Below are 21855 nucleotides of genomic sequence, written 5' to 3'. Positions count from 1 at the left end.
GACAAAGGGGTTCTTCAGTTGTTATTTGGTGAAGGGAACGGTTATATAAAAAATGAGGACAACTCAAAGAACCATTGAAATGCTTATAGAGCCAGCCACAAAATTGGTACCCATGGAGAAAATGAGCAAAATTGTCCATAAAAAAAAAAGTTTTTATTGCGGATCCATTTGATCTCTCATCTCTCTCAAAAACTGCACTACATTTGAAGCACAAAGACTGAAAGAAAAAAAGGATTTTCCTCAAATCTGCTATGATTGTTGGCACACTTTCATGTAATGTTTTATGCCGCCTGCGTTTGCAAACGTAACAGCTTAGTCTTCTCCAATCAAGCTTAATAATACTGGAATACACATGGCAATGTATCTGAGACCATTCAACCATACAGAACCTCTCCAGATCCTTCAGATTCTGAGATTCACACCATGTTCTCTCATTTTCAGCTCATCCCACAGGTTTTCTAAAGGGTCTCGGACAGGCAAAACTTTAATTCTGCTTCTGAGCTGATTTTGAGGTGTGTTTTGGATCATTGTCCTGCTGTAGGATCAAACCATGGCACAGTTTGGGTCTCCTGGCAGAGGCAGTCAGCTTTTGATTTAACATCTGCTGGTACTTGTTGGAGCCCGTGGTGCCATGTATGTATGATTTGGAAGAAATACAGCCCCGTAACATCCACCACCATACTTCACACTAGGAAACATTTCTGCATGGCTATCTTTGTGTCTACCCAAGCTGACCACTAAAGCTTGTTGCCAAAAAGCTTGGTGGTCAACTGATGAGGCTTCTTCTGACAACCCTCTCAAACATCTGGTGGTTACATAGGGTGGTGTGGGAGACGTTCTGACCCCAAGACCTACTAATGTCTGCAGTTCCCCATCTGGGATCCTTAGAGGTTCCTTGGCAACTTGAACCTCCTTCTCACTATTTTCTTGTAGCCATTTTCTGATTGTACAGCTCAACAACATTTTGTCACACATCATTGCTGTTTTCTCTGGCCTTTCTTGTGTTGATGACTGACTGAGGGAATTTGACCTGTGTGTCACCTCATATATATACCCCAGTGAAATATATAACTGTATAACTTTTGCTAATCACTCAGGTGAACTTTAAAACATCAAATAAAAGCTGGAACATACATCAATTAGAAGACACTTATACTATAAATTATACTGAAATTCTTTACAGTGTAGATTATATATGCCCTGATGTTTCTTAGCTGCTTCGCCCACAAATCTGATCTTCTCAAATCAGATCTCAGCCACTTTCACATGTGATAATCCAAGATCAGAGGGATGTCTGTTTTGTGGGGGTTCAACCTAAAGATTTTGGTTGTCCACTGCGCGCGCACCATCCCTCAGCGTTAGTGTGGCAACAGTTCCTAACTATCTTTGAACCAGTAAATGGTGCAAAAGCAAAGCATCTGACCTTTTAATTGCCTTCGTTTTGCTCTCATAATGAACAGCTGAGAGCTGTTCACAGCAAATGATCTTCTTAATAAAGGCTTTGTTTTAATTGTGTTAAGATGCACGTAAACCCGCTGAATAGATTTGCTTATGCCAGTCAATTCAGAGCTCAGGTTCCCTAACAACAAAGACAGAGATTAATCACTTACACGCATAACTGTGTGCCACCAAGTCAGAAAGATCAGACCTAGTCAGAATTAAGCAGTGAAGTTTGTAAAGTGCGTTGTTTGAAAACACCACCTGCCTTTTGTACATTTCATGATGAATGGACCAACAGAAATGTGCTGCAACACCTCAGTGTCTCTGCTGGACTGAGAACAGTCCACCAACCAAAAATATCCAGCGAACAGCGTCCTGTGGGCAGCATCCTGTGACCACTGATGAAGGACTAGAGGACGACCAACACAAACTGTTGGTCTATGACTTGACATCTACAAGGTGGACTGACAAGGTAGGAGGGTCTAATAGAGTGGACAGTGAGTGGACGCAGTGTTTAAAACCTCCACTCAGACCAGCGCAACACACACTAACACACCACCACCACCTCAGTGTTACTGCAGTGCTGAGAATGACACACCACCCAATTAGTACCTGCTCTGTGAGGGTCCAGGGGTCCTGACCACTGAAGAACAGGGTAACAGAGTATCAGAGAAACAGATGGACTACAGTCTGTAACTGTAGAACTACAGAGTGCAGCTATACAGTAAGTGGAGCTGATAAAGTGGACAGTGAGTGTAGAAACAAGGAGGTGGGCATAATGTTATGCCTGATCGGTGTATACAAATGTATGCAAGAGTAGTAGCAGTATGTGATGAAGAGAACACCTTGCCAAGTGTTCAGTATGGGGAGAATATATTATGCTTTGGGTTTGTGTGGCAGCCAGTGGCTCAGGTAACATTACGTGAGCAGACAGAAGAATAGATTCCACTGAATATCTGAAAATGTGACACAGCTGATCAACAAACTGAAGTTAAAAGGAGGCTGGGCAATGATCGAAAACATAAAACCAATGAAGCCAGTATTGTCCCAGCCTTTTTGGAGGATCACAGAAAGCAGAAAGCTATGCGAAAGAGGAAAGGCCATATTGTGGGGCTGAAAGGAGTTAATAGGTAATTGTCCAATCCGGTGCTGTGCCTTCATACCAGAGGAATCTGTGTGTAATTGAGCCTCAGTGTGATTGGCAGGCCATCATTTGCCTGGTTCTACATCAAATGACCTCGTCCACTTATCTCCAGAGAACACGCAAGGCCGCCCAAAACCCCGTGACAAATTCGGCTTTAACAAATTACCTTCTCAGCCATGAGAGTTTTGATATTGCTCCTAACAATCAATTAATGGCTGCATGCCTCTGGCAGGATTTGAACCGTTAACCCTCCACTATGAGTTGCGGCTGACCGCTGTTTTGAGGGTGAATGAGCACTGCCACATCGCCAGTTTTCACACGGAGAGAGAGAGTAACAGCGCTGTGGATTTCTCCCCACACCTATAGCCTAAGCAGCCTGATGGATATTGGGTGTTTGGAAAGCAGAGGCACATTTCTATGCCTTGGTATTTGGAAGCCTGGCAGTATTTTACATTGTTTATTCTAAAGCAGGCCGAATATTATTAATAAGTAATAAAAAAATAATAATATAAGGCCAGGGACACCTATTTAACTAAGACTTTTCTGGATATGATTTTTTCTACGAAAAATATCTGCAAAAGTCTGGTCTGCTCAAATTCAGATCATAATAAAATATCTCCTCTTCTACTTACGGACATGTGTGTGGTTTGGTTTGAAAGTTTCTGATCTGCATTTTTAACAATTTCTCCAGTACAAATAAGAAGCGCAAACCAACGCATGGAAGGTGTTTGAAGAGAATTACACTAAAGGTTCTAAGAAAAAGCTGACAGCAGATTCATGACGGTCAGAACTGTTCTCACCTTTGTGCTCTTGAGTGTCTAGATTGTGTTCTTACTTAAGAACAAATCCCAGATAGGAAAACACTGGTGAATGTCTTTGTGAAAACTATGCAAGTGGGTTTCTAGAAGGAACTTCTTCCTAAGAACAATTGAGGTGCATCGTTCTCAACTTTCAGGATCTTCTAAGTCTTCAGAGAAGGCCAAACAAGTCTATTCAGTAAGAGTATGCATGTACAGGGAGATTCACTTGAAAGAGGCCCCGAATATTCTGTTGTAGCTCCCGTTAGGATGAAGCAATCTAAACCAAACATGCTACATAACTTGACGTTTGTGTAGTTGATTGCATTACATGTGATGCTCAAAGTGATCTCTGTTTTCTGCCAGACACGTGAAGAGGTACGTTGCAAACTATGGTTGTCCGGTGCCTACCTCATCTCTCCAACGCAGGGGCGCCTTGGCTTGTTCGAAGCTCCAGATACTGAGGAGCAAATTGCATGTTGTTTGGTTAAGATTGTTTCCTCTTAGCAAGAGTTATTACAGAATATTCAAGGCCTCTTTTGAGTGAATCTCATAACGGACTCCATTTCCCAGGAGCCTGCGAGAGATCACTTGACCGGTGATGATCGGTCACGCACCTATCAGCAATCACAGTCACTGGATTACTGCCTCGTGTCACCTGTGCTATGTTGTCACATGACTTAGTTAGGCTAGTTTATAAGCCCGGGCTTTAGCTAAGGTTCTTTGTGAAGTATTCCTTCTCTCATGAACTCGCTGAGTGGTTTTCCTGATTGCCTTACCCCGTGTTTGTTTCCGACCTTTTGCCTGTTGACGTCGACTCTGATTTTTGCCTTGCCCTTTTGTTTCTGGTTGCCTGATCTTGGATTTGTGTTTGTGACCATTCTGCTTGTGTTCCCGACCTTGTTTTTTGGATTCCCCTCTTGGTTTTGTTTGCCTGTGGAGATGATCACGTATGTGATCTTCAGTGCTTTACTGGTTTTGACCCATGGATGCACCTGGACTTCGACATTGTCTCACGTCTATAAAACCAATCCTTTTACCAACATCCGCATTCGTCTGAATTCTTCTGAACCCTCACACCGAAAGAGTCACTGTAAAACTGATCCACAGAAGCTCAAGAATGTATTAATGTCTCTTATAAGCTTCAAATAAAACATGCACAAAAATCTATTACAAGCTTCTTGTTTCATCTAGAACTTAGAAAACTGAATTTTTTCCGTGAAGTGTATCATACACAAAATATTCACTTGTCTGCCTTCACATGCATATGAAATCCATAGGGTTTAATATGGTGTCGGCCCACCCTTTGCAGCTAACTTTGCTAGGCCAGTCAAGTTCTTCCACACCAAATTCGCTCATCCACGTCTTTATGGACCTGCTTTGTGCACTGGTGCGCAGTCATGTTGGAGCAGGAAGGGGCCGTCCCCAAACTGTTCCCACAAAGTTGGGAGCATGAAATTGTCCCAAATCTCTTGGTGCTAAAGCATTAAGAGTTCCTTTCACTGGAACTAAGGGGCCGATCCCAACTCCTGAAAAACAACCCCACACCATGATCCCCCCTCCACCAAACTTTATACAGTAGTTTTACTACACAGTGTAGTCGGACAAGTACCGTCTCCTGGCAACCGCCAAACCCGAAATCAGATTTTCAGATGGAGAAGTGTGACTGGTCACTCCAGAGAACACGTCTCCACTGCTCTAGAGTCCAGTGGCGGCGCTTTACTCCACTGCATTCCACGCTTTGCATTGCGCTTGGTGATGTAAGGCTTGGATGCAGCTGCTCAGCCATGGAAACCCATTCCATGAAGCTCTCTACGCTGTTCTTGAGCTGATCTGAAGGCCACATGAAGTTTGGAGGTCTGTAGTGATTGACTCTGCAGAAAGTCGGTGACCTCTGCGCACTATGCCCCTCAGCATCCGCTGACCGCTCTGTCATTTTACGTGGCCGACCACTTCGTGGCCGAGTTGCTGTCGTTCCCAATCACTTCCACCTTGTTATAATCCCACTGACAGTTGACTGTGGAATATTTAGTAGTGAGGAAATTTCACGACTGGACTTGCTGCACAGGTGGCGTCCGATCACGGCACCACGCTGGAATTCACTGAGCTCCTGAGAGCGACCCATTCTTTCACTAATGTCTGTAGAAGCAGTCTGCAGGCCTAGGGGCTCGGCTTTACACACCTGTGGCCACGGAGGAGACTGGAACACCTGAATTCAGTGATTTGGATGGGTGACTGAATACTTTTGGCGTACGATTTGAAGTATGATCAGTTTCGTTTTCCATCTGTGTCTGACATTGTTCTACTAAACAAACCTGCTTATGTTCTGTTATCTTAACGTGTTCGTGTCAAGAGCAGGCTGAAAAGCTGGGTGTCTCCAAACTTTTGACTGGGTATGAACTTAAATATGAAAATAAATAAACTAAAGGCAAAAATGTATGCTCCACATACCACCATGGCTGTAATAAGTGCATGTTGAAAAATCCACCTTGGCCCATTATATTACCATTTCCCTGTTGTAAAATCCCTAGCGAAGCCCACCTCAGTAGGTATTATATTCTAATAGGTGGTCTAGGTGTTTTAATTAGTGCGGAATCCTTGTTATGGAAGGCAGATGGCAGAATCTTCTGTCTTTTGTTAAAGTCACACTAATTAAAATTCTTCGAGACGCTTGTTCCCCCAGAATGCATAATAAGACGGCCAGGCTGGGAAACTAATAAGAAGACCCTGATGCCTTGACAACGGCCTCACCTTGAAACTTCAGCGAGTCAATTTCTCTCTCCAGTAACCTCTGACGTCTCCCCAGGATCATGTAGGAGTCAGAGATGGACAAATGTTATGAAGTTTTGGAGGAAAACGGCAGCTCAGATTGACACCGCGGTCGCCGAGGGCAGCTCTGCGCGTTTGCTTTATGACTATTTAATAGAAAGGAGGTATAGTGGAAGAGAGAGTGATTTGAAATCTACCTCTGACCATCCTCTGCTGAGGAAATGAGCATGCAGGGAATACTCACGCTTGCAGAACTGCTGCCACAGCCGCTTTAGCTATAAACTGAGTTGTTTTGATGTCCCAATCAAAGAGAGTGGTGGCTGAAATGTGGGCTGAATAAGGCCTGGGAAGACTTTCCCTTTATGCCCACCAATACACCACGCAGCTAACTGCCACATGCCGCTCTCTCAGGCTGTGGGTACAAACTTCTTTGAAAGTACTGCTTTGAGGAGGATTTGCAGCCGCGGCACGGAAGCGTCTCCGCACGCTGCTCAGGATGCAGGATGGAAAATCAAGGAGAGGTTGGAAACGAATGAAACGAAATTGAAAAATGGCTCTTCTTTTAATCAGGAAACTTTCACCGGGTTTATTGTGTAACTGCTCACAAACTCCAGGTCCTGATTAATCAAGCATATAGATCTGCCATTGCTTTACGCCAGCGGGGTCTAAATCCAGCCTTGGACCACAGAGTTAAACAGTTTAGCATTCTCTCTGCTGCTGTACTACACAATCATAACAGGAACATAATGGTGTAATAACACGATCACAATACATTCATTTCTGGATTTGCTGCATCCTTTGATGTGCAAGTTTGTAATCCAGTTATTGATCATTCAAAATGCTTATTATTCAATAACTACTACACATTATTCAGTAACTGTTGTGGATTATGTAGTATCTACTATTTAGTGCTCACTACTACAAAGCATTCAGTAACTATAATAAGATTTTTACAAATACTGTAAATTATTTAGTATCTGCTATAAATTATTCAGTATGTATCATGTATTATTTAGTATCTACTATGAGTTATTTAGCAACTACTAAGAATTCAGTGTCTGCTATGAATCCTTCAGTGCCTACTATGAATAATTCAGCAACTACTAAGAAGTCAGTATCTGCTATGAACTTTTCAGTATATACTATAAACTATTCGATATCTACTATAAATAATTCAGTTTCTACTCTGCATTATTCAGTATGTACTAGGAATTATTCAGTAGCTACTATGAGTTATTTTGCAACTACTAAGAATTCAGTGTCTGCTATGAATTTTTCAGTATATACTATGAATTATTCAATATCTACTATAAATTATTCAGTGTCTACTATAAATTATTCAGTATGTACTGTGAATTATTCAATATCTACTATAAATTATTCAGTGTCTACTATGAATTATTCAGTATGTACTGTGAATTATTCAATATCTACTATAAATTATTCAGTGTCTACTATGAATTATTCGGTATGTGCTAGGAATTATTCAGCAACCACTAAGAATTAGTATCTGCTATGAATTGTTCTGTAGCTATTACAAATTATTCAGTATTTATTCAGTACAATTAATTATTCATTAAGAATTCAGTATCTGCTATTAATTTATTAGTAACTACTATAAATTATTCAGTATCTACTATGAATTATTGAGTTTATACAATGAATTATTCAGTAGCTACTATAAATAATTAAATAGCTAGTATGACTTATTCAGCAACTACTAAGGATTATTCTGTGGCTCCTGTACATTACTCAGTATTTACAGTTAATTATTCAGTAACTACAATCATTTGCAAAAATGTGAACATTCCTTTGTCTAATTAGGTTGTATTTATTTTCTAAGTAAAATTCCAATTTTAATGCATGGTTCAGATTTCTTTTGCTGAGTTAAACATATTTGGAAAAAACACAATTTGAAATGTGCCATAACTTTTGCACAGGCCACATATTATGTATTTCCTGCACTGTTTTATAAACAGTAATTACATTAATAAAATGTGGTCTCCGTGAAGGACGTGTGTGACTTGCTTACACTTAAAACATCTGAAAAAAGCTTTGCATATGATCATAGTGTGAACTATTTAATATATCAATTATGAAATTATTTGACATTGAAAGCCCTTAATCTTACTGATCTGTTGAAATGTTACAGCCCATCACTGACTGAGCCAGGCTTACTGACAACTCAGCTGGTGGAAGCTCATTTTCTTATATAGCTCCCGATCTCTGAAATATGCAGAGGAGTAGGGGGGCTGATTTTTGCCTGTTGTTGGTGATGATGCTGTTATTTTAATTGAGGTATCTTACATTTCTGATCTTTTTCTTGACTAAAATGTAAACTGCTATATAAATAAACATTTATACAGACCAGTAAAATGACATCTGATCAGGAAGTGGAGACGGTCATTTCAAGGTCATGAAGTTGACAACATCCCAGTAGGCCAGCACTGGCCAAGTTATTGCTGCAGACTATTGAGTTACGCAGTGGTCCTCTGCTTTCTTAATGCAAGAAAAAGCCACTTACCTTTCCTGAAGCATGGACCATGTTATAGATGACCACGATGGGGCCATGGTTTAATTTAAAAAGAACGCTTCAAGGATGAATGTTGCTATAAGAAAACAGCAAGCACTGAGAAAATAACACAGAAAGAGGCAAATCATCGCTATGTGATGCCCACCTGGGCAGGTGGAGGCCACCGCAACCCCATTAATTGTGGTGTACACAAAGGCCTTCGTTCGCTTTATGTTTATGTCTGTTTGAGGACGTTATACAGATTTTATACAGCCAGATTATAAAACATATCAGTCTGGACCTCAGGAGACCACTGCACCAACCCAGCTCACAAGAGTTTACAAGGTCAGCCAAAGGTACTACAACTAGATAATGTCCCTCTGTATAGTTATGCCTGTTTGAATCTTGAAGAAAGAAAGAAAGAAATAAAAGCCCAGTGGGTTTTGTGAGCAAGAAGCCCCAAAGTTCCATTGAAATTACTAGTTAACTTTCTTTTCATCCTTTGAAAATTGAATAGACACATTGTGTTAAGGCAGATTGTCGTCCCAGTGGTTTGCTCTCTATCTAACCAACTAGCAGTGTGTTCTGCCTCCAAGCTACTCTAACATTATTATCAGCTACCATTTACTTTCGTCTCAAGAAATAATTTGCAGTCAATATACCCAGACAGGGACAGGCTGACCTCACAGGGGGTTCTCAGGTTAGCTGAATAGATACAGTGAGGCTGGGCGTACACTACACGATTTAAGTTAGTTATGTCTATAATATGAGCTTTTAGTTTACCTCATACCACATACCAGTGCCTGCTGTCATGTAAATACAACAAATCTGTTTCATGAACCAAGTAAATATGCAAATGGACATACCTTTACTTTATTTCTCTTACTTTACTTTTTAAAGTACTTTCCGTACTTTAACTTATATGTATTGCTACTGAAACACTGCAATTTCTCTTCTGGATCAAAAAAGTTCTATCTATCTATCTATCTATCTATCTATCTATCTATCTATCTATCTATCTATCTATCTATCTATCTATCTATCTATCTATCTATCTATCTATCTGAATCTGGATTCCAGAGGTCTTGGAGGAAGCCTGTGTTGGCCTTCACGCTCCTAGCATTGACAGTATGGTGTGACTGGGGGAGTCCTAACTAGGGGGTGGACTCTCAAAGGACCATTAGAACCACCCGATCCCGACCAGTCTGCATACGAGCTTGTGCAGTGACATCAGGCTCTATTGAATAGGCTTAGAGCCGGCATGGATATGGCACAGGCCAGAGAAGTGAGGTATTACAACACTCGCTGCAAGAATGAACAGTACCAGGAGGGCGATCTTGCCTGGATATGTACTCATCCACTATGTCAAGCGGAGGAAGCATCAATGGCCGAGCTGGCTCCCAAATGGCAAGGACCAGCCAAAGTCATTAAACAACTCCATCAGTTCAATTACAAAGTTGTTGTGCTTCACACACCAGATGCTTTCTCTTATGGTAATTCCTAGCCCATCCACTAAGTGGCGGTACTGTGGGAGGAGATCAATTTCCAAGCCGAAAGGGGATTCATGAGATAGCGTGGTGGGCTAGTGGAAATGGTCAGCTCCATGCCTCACTGATGAAGACCCTTGTTTGAGAGGCTCGTAGGTTCATACGTCAATATGTTATATATTTTTTTTTTTACCCAATTTTCTCCCTAATTTAGTCGTCTCCAATTCCACCCACTACTTAGGACTCCCCCAGTCACATGATACTACCAACGATAGGAGGGTGAAGGCAGCACAGGCTTCCTCCGAGACCTGTGAAACCAGCCACCACTTCTTTTCGAACTGCTGCTCACACAATGTCACGGGACAGCCGAACGCTCTCGGAGGAAAGCGCTGACCGCCAGATCTGTTACGTCAGCCAACAGATGCCTGCTCAGCGTTGAGTGATGGGGGGAAAGGGGAGGGCCATCCTACCCACCCAGAGAGAGCGAGGCCAATTCTTTCTCTCGTTGCTCACATTTCCAACAACTGGTATTTATGGTGCGGACCCTGGGGATAAGCTCAACACACAAATCGCTTGGACAAAGCTTTCATCTCTACATTTGACTGTGACATCTTAACAGATTACTGAAACAGAGAGCATCTCAAACTTAACGTCAGTTTGTCACAGAATTTCTTGTCTGTTTGTCGTTGAGTTGTTGAGGTGCTCAGACTAGACGACAAGGCAAAGACGGAGAATAAGCCACAAGAAGTTTGGGCTACGAATAAGAATCAAACTCCCAGATCGCTTCAAATCACACGACACGGACAGAGCTAAACTTACTGGACCTGTTTGTCCTTTTATGTGTAGGCACAACTCCTCTCTCAGCCTCTTCACCTGTTTCTCCAGCCTTCTAGCTCTCTGATTGGCTGTAGTTTGAATCACTCGTAGAGTAAACCTCTGACCGTCTCACACTGCAGGACCCGTGACCCAGAAATCCGATCTTTTTCCTGACACCTGACACAGATGTATCATTTGTGCGGCAGTGTGAATGGCAGAAAATCCATTCCGATTTGAGACGCTTTCATATGTGGGACTGAAATCCGATGCATATCCAATCTGCGGCAATGCGACTCAGTCTGAGCAGCCAGATCGGAATTCATGCAACTGTTACGTCATTCCAGCTCGACATTCATCATCATTTCACGCTGGTGAGACTCATAAACATTCAGGCTGATGTTTCTGTACCAAAACATGAGAAGAGACTCATCGCAGCCGCTCAAACATTTTCAAACGAAACACGGACACGGCCGGAAGAGGCCGAGGCTGCAGAGTTTAAAGAATCTGAGGACACAAACCAAAGAAGTGGCCGTGGCCGAATGACGTTCCCTAACGCTCCCGTGATGCTGGTGAAGACGACACTGAAGCTCCGAGAGCGTCAGGCGTACGCTGGCCTGTGGGAGCTGATCTGTTCAGACTGATGTCGTTTACAGATCACATTTAAAAGATAATCTGAACAGCCAAACAAAAAAAAATCGGATTTGGTGAGAAAATCAGATTCGGGCCACTTTTACCTGCTGTGTGAACGTAGCCTTAGAGTCGTAAACATCAAACATGTTGGATAATATTGGAGGGTCTTTGATCGCTTCAGAGTTTGATCGCAGATCAATCCATGCCGTCAGTCACTCCTGACCTGGAACATCGCTTCAGATTGTGAAAATTTGTCGCAAGCAGCAAATCTGGATTAAAATAAAGCAAAAAAAATTATGAGAACTCTTCACTTCGTTTATTTTATTTGCCATTAATCTGCCTCGAGTAACATTTTTACCAACAAGATTGGTCCTGCAGTAAGTCCAGATGTGATTGGCTGATTCCTCTATCACTGCCTAATGGTTGGTTAGTGTAGTGGGTAACATCTCTGCCTTTTACGCTGTAGACTGGGGTTCAATCCCCACCTGGGTAAACACCCTACACTATACCAATAAGAGTCCTTGGGCAAGACTCCTAACACCACCTTCACCTCCCTGTGTAAACTGATCAAACTGTAAGTCGCTCTGGATAAGAGCGTCAGCCAAATGCCGTCAATGAAACTCTGCTGGTGGTTAATCTAATTTGTAACTGTCATCACAGCTCCTGAAGTCCTAACCAATAGGAGAGCTTGATTAGCTGGACCTACGTAGACACCACTGAGAAGAAACCCTGATTGGCCAGTTTTCTGTTGGGCTTTTCAAGCTTTGAACCCTCTTGTTTCGTTTTTCTTTCTTATCTTCCCTTTTCTCCTTAATTATTTTCTTTCTTCCTTCCCTATTTCATTACTTTCCCCTTCATCCTTCTTTCTTTTGTTAATTTTTTTCAATCTTCAGTATTTCTCTCATTTCATTCCTGCCTTCCTTTTCTTTGTTTCTTGCTTTCTCTTTCTTCCTTCCTTCTTTTACTCATTTTTCTTTCCTGTTTTCCTTTATTTCAAGCTATATGTTATTCTTTTTCTTATTCTTTCCTTCTTTCTTTATTTTTTTCTTCCTTCCTGAAATTATCTTTCACTCCTACTTTCTTTCTTTCTTTCTTTCTTTCTTTCTTTCTTTCTTTCTTTCTTTCTTTCTTTCTTTTCTTTCTTTCTTTCTTCATTTGTTCTTTTGCTCTTCCTTTATGGTTAGATCATGGCTCAGTGATGTATCTAGAGCTTCCAGAAGGCCTAGAGGGACATTTTTACTCATAAAATTGGCCCCACAGTAAGTGCAAATGTGCCTATGTTGACAGTTAATCTAACCTGTGAAGCCATCAGTCCAGCTCCTGAAGTCCTAACCAATGGGAGAGCTCGCTTAGCTAAATCGGCTTAGATGCAACTGAGAACAAAACTTGATTGGTCAATTTTCCATTGGGCTTTTAAAGATTTTAACCCTTTTGTTGATCAGTACTGTAACTCTGAAGCTGTTCATATGTCAGAGCTGAAACTGTCCCCAGATCAGTACTGTAACTCTGAAGCTGTTCATATGTCAGAGCTGAAACTGTCCCCAGATCAGTACTGTAACTCTGAAGCTGTTCATATGTCAGAGCTGAAACTGTCCCCAGATCAGTACTGTAACGTTGAAGCTGTTCATATGTCAGAGCTGAAACTGGCCCCAGATCAGTACTGTAACTCTGAAGCTGTTCATATGTCAGAGCTGAAACTGTCCCCAGATCAGTACTGTAACTCTGAAACTGTTCATATGTCAGAGCTGAAACTGTCCCCAGATCAGTACTGTAACGCTGAAGCTGTTTATATGTCAGAGCTGAAACTGTCCCCAGATCAGTACTGTAACATTGAACTGTTCATATGTCAGAGCTGAAACTGTCCCCAGATCAGTACTGTAACTCTGAAGCTGTTTATATGTCAGAGCTGAAACTGTCCCCAGATCAGTACTGTAACATTGAACTGTTCATATGTCAGAGCTGAAACTGTCCCCAGATCAGTACTGTAACTCTGAAGCTGTTTATATGTCAGAGCTGAAACTGTCCCCAGATCAGTACTGTAACGCTGAAGCTGTTTATATGTCAGAGCTGAAACTGTCCCCAGATCAGTACTGTAACGCTGAAGCTTTTTATATGTCAGAGCTGAAACTGTCCCCAGATCAGTACTGTAACTCTGAAGCTGTTCATATGTCAGAGCTGAAACTGTCCCCAGATCAGTACTGTAACGTTGAACTGTTCATATGTCAGAGCTGAAACTGTCCCCAGATCAGTACTGTAACTCTGAAGCTGTTTATATGTCAGAGCTGAAACTGTCCCCAGATCAGTACTGTAACGTTGAACTGTTCATATGTCAGAGCTGAAACTGTCCCCAGATCAGTACTGTAACTCTGAAGCTGTTTATATGTCAGAGCTGAAACTGTCCCCAGATCAGTACTGTAACTCTGAAGCTGTTCATATGTCAGAGCTGAAACTGTCCCCAGATCAGTACTGTAACTCTGAAGCTGTTTATATGTCAGAGCTGAAACTGTCCCCAGATCAGTACTGTAACTCTGAAGCTGTTCATATGTCAGAGCTGAAACTGTCCCCAGATCAGTACTGTAACGTTGAAGCTGTTCATATGTCAGAGCTGAAACTGTCCCCAGATCAGTACTGTAACTCTGAAACTGTTCATATGTCAGAGCTGAAACTGTCCCCAGATCAGTACTGTAACGCTGAAGCTGTTTATATGTCAGAGCTGAAACTGTCCCCAGATCAGTACTGTAACTCTGAAGCTGTTCATATGTCAGAGCTGAAACTGTCCCCAGATCAGTACTGTAACTCTGAAGCTGTTCATATGTCAGAGCTGAAACAGAGCTGTATGTCCTGTCTGGTTTAGCTCTTGGTAGCATCTCAGAGAGGCGCTGTTATTTTCGCGAGGGCTCCGACGGAGAGCCGTGTCAGCCGCATTCTAATTTCATGCTGGAGCGTAGGGTCTGTTATCTCACTCAACTGTAATATGAATATCATAATTGAGCAGGACAACTTGGCACTTAATTCAATTTGCTTTTTAAAACAGATTTAATAAGGCTGGATGTTGGGAAATTTATACCTCATCCGCTGTAATAAGTCTTTTAAATGAAGTTGGTCTCCCCGTTGGTTTTAAAGGCCATACCTTGAACTCTGAAACACGACTTGCTTCTCTCAACCCAATTAATCTCAGTAATGGTGTCAGAAGGCAAACATTCTCCCACTGGAGCTCTACAAACCAACCACCACGCATCTCAGACGAGGCTGCGAGGGACTCACTGTCTGCCTCCAGTCCTCTAAGCACATCACAGTCACTGAGTCACTGAGCTGAGCTCAGTCCATTCTTTCCTCCAAGTGTTTCGCTTTGATTAACGTATCTGTTCGTTTATACGCTCGACTCAGTAAATACAGGTTACGACAGTGAAGAGTCCAGCGCTTTAACAAAGGAGCTTCTTCGAACACTGATATGTTCATTCATTCATTTTCTTTCTTTCTTTCTTTCTTTCTTTCTTTCTTTCTTTCTTTCTTTCTTTCTTTCATTTATTTTCATTCATTAATTTATTCTTTCATTCACTCACTCACTCACTTTCATTCATTTATTATTTCATTCATTCATTTATTAATTAATTAATTCATTCATTCATTCTTTCAGTAATTCATTCATTTTTTCTTTCATTCATTCATTCATTCATTCTTTCTTTTATTCGTTCGTTCATTTTTTCATTTATTCATTCATTAATGAATTTATTCATTAAATTATTCATTTATATATTCATTCGTTTATCCTTTCTTTCTTTCTTTCTTTCTTTCTTTCTTTCTTTCTTTCTTTCTTTCTTTCTTTCTTTCTTTCTTTCTTTCTTTCTTTCTTTTCATTTTCTCTGTCTCATTTTATTCCTGGCTTCTTTTTCTGTAATTTTCCTTCCCTTCCTCTCTTCCTTTCTGTCTCTTTTCATTCCTGCTTTCTTTTTTTTTCTTTCTTTTTTCTTTCCTTTTTTCCTTCCCTCCTTCTTTCTTTCCTTACTTCCCACTTCCACTTTCTTTCTTTCTGTCATCCTTTTTCTTGATAATTCTTTTATTCCTTCATGTCTTCCTTAATTTTCTTTCTCTCTTCCCATATTCCTCTATTTTTTCTTTTCCTTTCTTTCTTGTTTCTTTTCTTCGTTCAGTTCTCTGTAACACTTTTTATTTCTGTCTCTTTGTCGTTATTTCTTTCTTTCTTTTTCTATGCAATCTTCATTCATTCTTTCTTTATTTCTCTTTGCTTATATCAGGTGTCCAGTTAGAGAAAATGTCCTCAAGCGAAGGTCCAGAACTTCATAATGTCTAACCTACATCATGACTGAGCGCTATATACCATTTACTGAAGTAGCCGAGTAAGAATATCAGCATCTTATACAGTCGACAGCTGAACATCAGATCAAATAAAGTCCAGTTCGGTCAGATTTCACCAACATTTACTGAACATCAGATCAAATAAAGTCCAGTTCGGTCAGATTTCAACACCATTTACTGAACATCAGATCAAATAAAGTCCAGTTTGGTCAGATTTCACCAACATTTACTGAACATCAGATCAAATAAAGTCCAGTTCGGTCAGATTTCACCAACATTTACTGAACATCAGATCAAATAAAGTCCAGTTCGGTCAGATTTCACCAACATTTACTGAACATCAGATCAAATAAAGTCCAGTTTGGTCAGATTTCACCAACATTTACTGAACATCACATCAAATAAAGTCCAGTTCGGTCAGATTTCAACAACGTTTACTGAACATCAGATCAAATAAAGTCCAGTTCGGTCAGATTTCAACATTTACTGAACATCAGATCAAATAAAGTCCAGTTCGGTCAGAATTCAACAACATTTGCTGAACATCAGATCAAATAAAGTCCAGTTCGGTCAGATTTCAACATCATTTACTGAACATCAGATCAAATAAAGTCCAGTTCGGTCAGATTTCAACAACATTTACTGAACATCAGATCAAATAAAGTCCAGTTCGGTCAGATTTCAACAACATTTACTGAACATCAGATCAAATAAAGTCCAGTTCGGTCAGATTTCAACAACATTTACTGAACATCACATCAAATAAAGTCCAGTTCGGTCAGATTTCAACAACATTTACTGAACATCAGATCAAATAAAGTCCAGTTCGGTCAGATTTCACCAACATTTACTGTCAGTTTCCTCTTTTTAGATCACGTCATGTGGAATAACTTCCCTCTGACTCACTTTCTTCTCTGACTGCTGTTTCTCTCCTCGTCCCTCCCCTGTGTGGCATCACTCACTCGAGTCTCAGAGCTCATTGTAATGCACAGATCTGATTGGCTGAGTAGCGTCATGTGTGATATTTACAATGCACGTGATTGGTCTGTGAGTCTCCCGGGCCTCTAAACTGGCACCTTAAAGGCTAGAAAAGCTACGCTGATTAAAACCGGACCCCCCTATCAAAATGAAATAATTCTCCATAGTTTATCGGTTAAAGGTCCGCATAGGACAGCATCTGTGTCCACCTATTAGTGACCTCTATCTATTGATAGTGGTCCATATCTATTGTATTGTATTGTATTCATTCAGTCTGTCTGTCTGTTTGTCTGCTTACAGCCATATGATCCAAACCTCCAGACCAGTGTAAAGAGAACGTGCTCTATAGGTGTGAACTGTCTGAGAACACAACTGTGTGAATGATACAGGTAAACATGCTGTTATCAGACGTCTCAGTGCAGGTGGAGCTCTTCCGTCAGACGTGTGTCTGGGACTGACTCTTGTATAATGTCTGTTAGTTTGGTTTCGCTGTTGGCTTTTTGGCCCTGCGTCTCAGTTTGGCAAAGCCTGCGGCTGCTTTAAAGTTTTTTTTTTTCATTCCCTGCTTCTAACTCCAGGAAAAAAAAGTCCTTTATGAATTTCTCCCATTTCCCGGCAGAACTTTGCCGTTATTAACAAAGACCTTTAACACACAAAGCTAAGGTCAGTTAATTATTTGACCGTTAAATCTTTGAAGCTGCTCCAAAGCCACCAGGAGCGTGGAGTTCAGCCTCCCTCGCCTGCCTCGCCGCCGCAGCCTGGAATTCAAATCCCCCAGATAATGAGAGCGTTAAAACTCGGAGAGTAAGGAAGGAGGTCTCAAGCTGAAGTGCGGCTCACACATCCTCATGAGCCAATTTATTTTCAGGTAATTAAGTCACAGGCTGGTACAAGTCGAGGGCGGACTGCCGCACGGAGGGGGGGGCAGCAGCGCTTCCTGACCTGCTGCCGATGTTTGCGCCTTTTGGACAAATTAAATGCTCGTTATGAGGGAGATGCAAAGCAAAGATGCCTCGTCTGGACCCATTCAGGCGGGATGAATGACCCCGGGCCTCGCCGCCTCCATCAGATGGAATGGTATGCAATGCGGAAGTCATTTCCACGTCGCTGTTATTGTCACGGTGGGTAATCAGATTTCGTCGAGGTGACTAATTCAACGTTCTAAGAAACTGGCCGCGCTAAAGGCGGCTCGCCGCAGCCCGCCGAGGAGATTAGACTTCCTGTGACTCGCCCTTACTCACACTCTTCAAAATCACTCAAACACCTCAAACACAGGCACTTTAAAGCAGTGATTTCTCCTTGAAACCAAATGCAGACACAGATACTATCAGCTGGTTGGTGTGGTGTTAGTTATTCAGGTTAATGTGGCTGAGAAGTCCTGGTAGCTAAGACCCCACCATGCAGCAAAGTGCTAACTGCTCTTCCCGCCTTCTTTCCTTCATTCCTTTCCTTCCTTCTTTCCTTTCTTTGCTTTTTTCTCCTTTCTTTCTTTCTTTCTTGGTTTCTTTTCCATTTTTGTTATTTTATTCGTGTTCTTTTTCTTTCCTTTTACCTCAGCTTTTTTCTTTCTGCCCTCCTGCTTTCTTTTCTTCCTTCCTTCTTTCTGTGGCATTTTATTCCTTTTTCATTCCCTTTTTCTTTGCTTCTTGCATTCTTCCTGCCTTCTTTCTTTGTTTCCCTCCTTCTTCCTTTTTTCCCCTTTTTCTTTATCAATTTTCATTGTTTCTTTCTCAAATTTGTCCTTTTTTTTCTTTCCTTTTTCTTTCTTCCTCACTTTTATCTTTCTTCCCCCCCCATCTTACTTAGTGTCTTTCCCAGAACCATACAGCATATATAAATGGAAATAGGGAAAGTCATTAAAAGGACAAACCAACACACCAAAAATTCACTCGTAATTCATTTGATCCTGTCACTGGTTTTTGAAAGGCACCTCTGACCTCCATGGTTAGATACGTCCATCACCTTAGAGCAGCGAATATAAAAAAAAAAATTTAAATATATGCTGGACCCAACCTATTACAAGTTTTAAACCCAAAATAATACTTTTCATCAAATTTGATGGGGCCCCAATTAAAAATAAATTAAAAAATAAAAATAGCTCTGTCTTATCTTCACTAAGACACAGCAAATGTATCAGGCATCAAAATAATATCCGTAAGACACTCATTCGATCTTTTCAAAGAAAAACAAACATCACATTCCGGATAAATGCATAACTGGGTATCATCTGCAGACCAATAAAATGATATGCTTCATAGCATATCCCAAAGGTAACATATGCAAAGAGAACAAAATAGGGCCCACAATGGACCCTTGAGGAACCCCACATGTGGCGACAGCAGATGAAGAAAACTGATCACCAATGTTACTTTAAAATGATCTATTCCTGAGATGCAAAGTACTCAAATTAAGTGAATCAAGAACAGCCCCCTCCTCCGTACTTACTGAAAGTAGGTAGTACTGTGACCAGACCTAAAACCACACTGCCAAACCCAGATTAGCCATCAGCCTGAAAGATAGGGAAGCATGATTCATCACTCCAGAGAATGTGTCCACTACTCCAGAGTCCAGTGTTAGCATGTTTTACATCACCCCAGCTGACCTTTGGCATTGTCCACAGTGATCCTAGACTTGCGTGCAGCTGCTCAGCCACAGAAAGTGCTACGACCTCCAATGTCTAGGGGAAATTTAAGGCTGTACATTCACCTGATGGACCAAGACACCACCAACTACAAATAACTGGCCAATTATCAGCATTTATTGTATTTAACTTGGTTGCGCTTGGTCTGGTCAGTTGGAAGCTGATGGCACAGGTGCGACCACTGGAACAGCCCTCTTCATCTTCTGCAGTGCCTCAACGGCCCTTAAGTAACTGGAGCGCCCCCTGCTGTACCCAATCAGAGTCCTCCAGACACCAACCCAAGGGGAAAAGTGATCACAAGTTAAATAAAAAAAAAAAACAAAAGAGGACTTGGCAGCCCTGCTCTACCAGTTCGCGGCTGACCTGTTGTTGCATCCATTTCACAAAAATCGCGCTTTCAGAGTGGGGCAGAAATTTTATGAACAGACTTGTGGCAGAGGTGGCATCCTATGATAGAGCCTCATCTAAAGTCACTGAGCCCGTCAGTGTGACCCATTGCGCTGCCAGTGTTTGTCTATGAAGATTGTATGGCCATTCACTTGATTTTGTATAACTGCTAGCAATGGGTCTGGCTGAAAGTCAATAATTAGGAGGGGTGTCCACATACTTTTGGCCATGTAGTGTTCGTTCAGCATGGCAAAATTGGCAAGGAGTGCGTGGTGTAAACCTTACAGCTGCTTTCTGTGTTCTCATTCATCTTCAAATGTGCTCCAGTTGTGGAATGTATCCGGCTTGCATGCCTTGGATACCATATCAAGTTCAGAAATGGTCGTTTCAGAAAGAATGTGCGAGTCTTACCGTGGGCGAAGGAAAAGAAAAAGGAAAAAGGAAATTCCAGTGTAATTCGTCATCTTTATGAATGACATCAAAAAAATTCCCATTCACTTGTTATGAATCCCAAAAAGGCAGACGCAGCCTTAACCTTAACTGACCATGATTTCTTTTGCATATATATAAATATTCTCTCTCTCTCTCTCTCTCTCTCTCTCTCTCTCTCTCTCTCTCTATATATATATATATATATATATATATATATATATGAAATATGTTTTTTTTATAAGATGCTGACTCATTCTGACAGAACAACGTTAGCCCTAACTCAAAGTGTCACCAAATTAAAGTCATCGAGAGCGGTTTGGTGTGAAATGGTTGATTGTAGAGAGTCAGATTTCTTTACAGTGGTGGTGATAGGAACCAGGGGTCACAACATCTACAATTCAATATAAATTAAACACATTTAACACTTGGTCATTTGTGTATTTCTGTTGACTGGATTTTCATTTTGGATTATCATAAGTAACAATTTAAGTGACGACCTTCTCATTATTCTCAGTCTTAACATGCAGTATTTCATGCTACCCCAGAAAACTTTAAGCTTAGTCCCAGTCCGAGTATCTAAATCTGGATTAACAGAGAAAGTTGTTAACTGCTGTTGTAAAACAAAGTCACTGCATCTGTTTTTGGCAGGTTTTGTGAAGCTGAAACTGAGAAAGTCTGGATTTAACCTGCTTCATTAGACAGACCCCAGACCCACTATGTCTTCTAATCCAAATAGCATAATATTAACACTGCAAACAAGCAAAAATGCCTTTATCTTTAAGATGTTTCACCTTTTTAAGATGTTTCACCTTTTCTCTTCTTTGGTTCCAGGTGCATTTGTTCATTTGTGAGACATGATTAACCAGTCGCTTTCCCATTCGCTGCAGCTGCTTATGTCGCTTATTAGGTACAACCGTTATAAAGCCAATCTCAAGCAGAGTTAGCACACATTTGAATTAATCCAGCTGTCCTAGCCGTGTTGCATTTATTTACATGTGTATATATAAGTTCACAAAAAGTCAGGCAGATACATGTCTACCTATGTCTTTTGAGGCTCCTCCCAGAATAGCTGATTGATTGATTTTCTTTGGTGACTATTTTGCCTCGCAGTAATCTACACATCCCTCTCAGCTACTAATATGTTTTAAAAATGTTTTGGGTTCAATTTTTCTCAGACCTGTGGTGTAAATCTCTAACCTCACAACAATATGATTATCATTCCATAGGAAATGATTGAGTGCATCAACATGTCAAATTTGGTCATTGATTGGATTTGATCAGCTGTTTTGTATGATTTAGAATTGCCTTAAAAATACACCAAATCCAGAAATGTGACTGGAGGAACCCTTTAGACAGTAAAGAATATATTGTGAAATGACAGGAAACGACTGGCAATTTTCACAGTAATTTACTGAAGCATATTAACAGTGAGTAACAGTAAAACAGCAGCTGTCCACACTCACCTGCACCACAAGATCACTGTGATGTAGCTCTTATAGTAACAA

Source organism: Pygocentrus nattereri, chromosome 3 (genome assembly GCF_015220715.1).
Source record: "Pygocentrus nattereri isolate fPygNat1 chromosome 3, fPygNat1.pri, whole genome shotgun sequence".
Classification (NCBI taxonomy): Eukaryota; Metazoa; Chordata; class Actinopteri; order Characiformes; family Serrasalmidae; genus Pygocentrus; species Pygocentrus nattereri.
The sequence above is the reverse complement of the archived record's forward strand: the minus strand, read 5'-3'. Positions refer to the sequence as shown.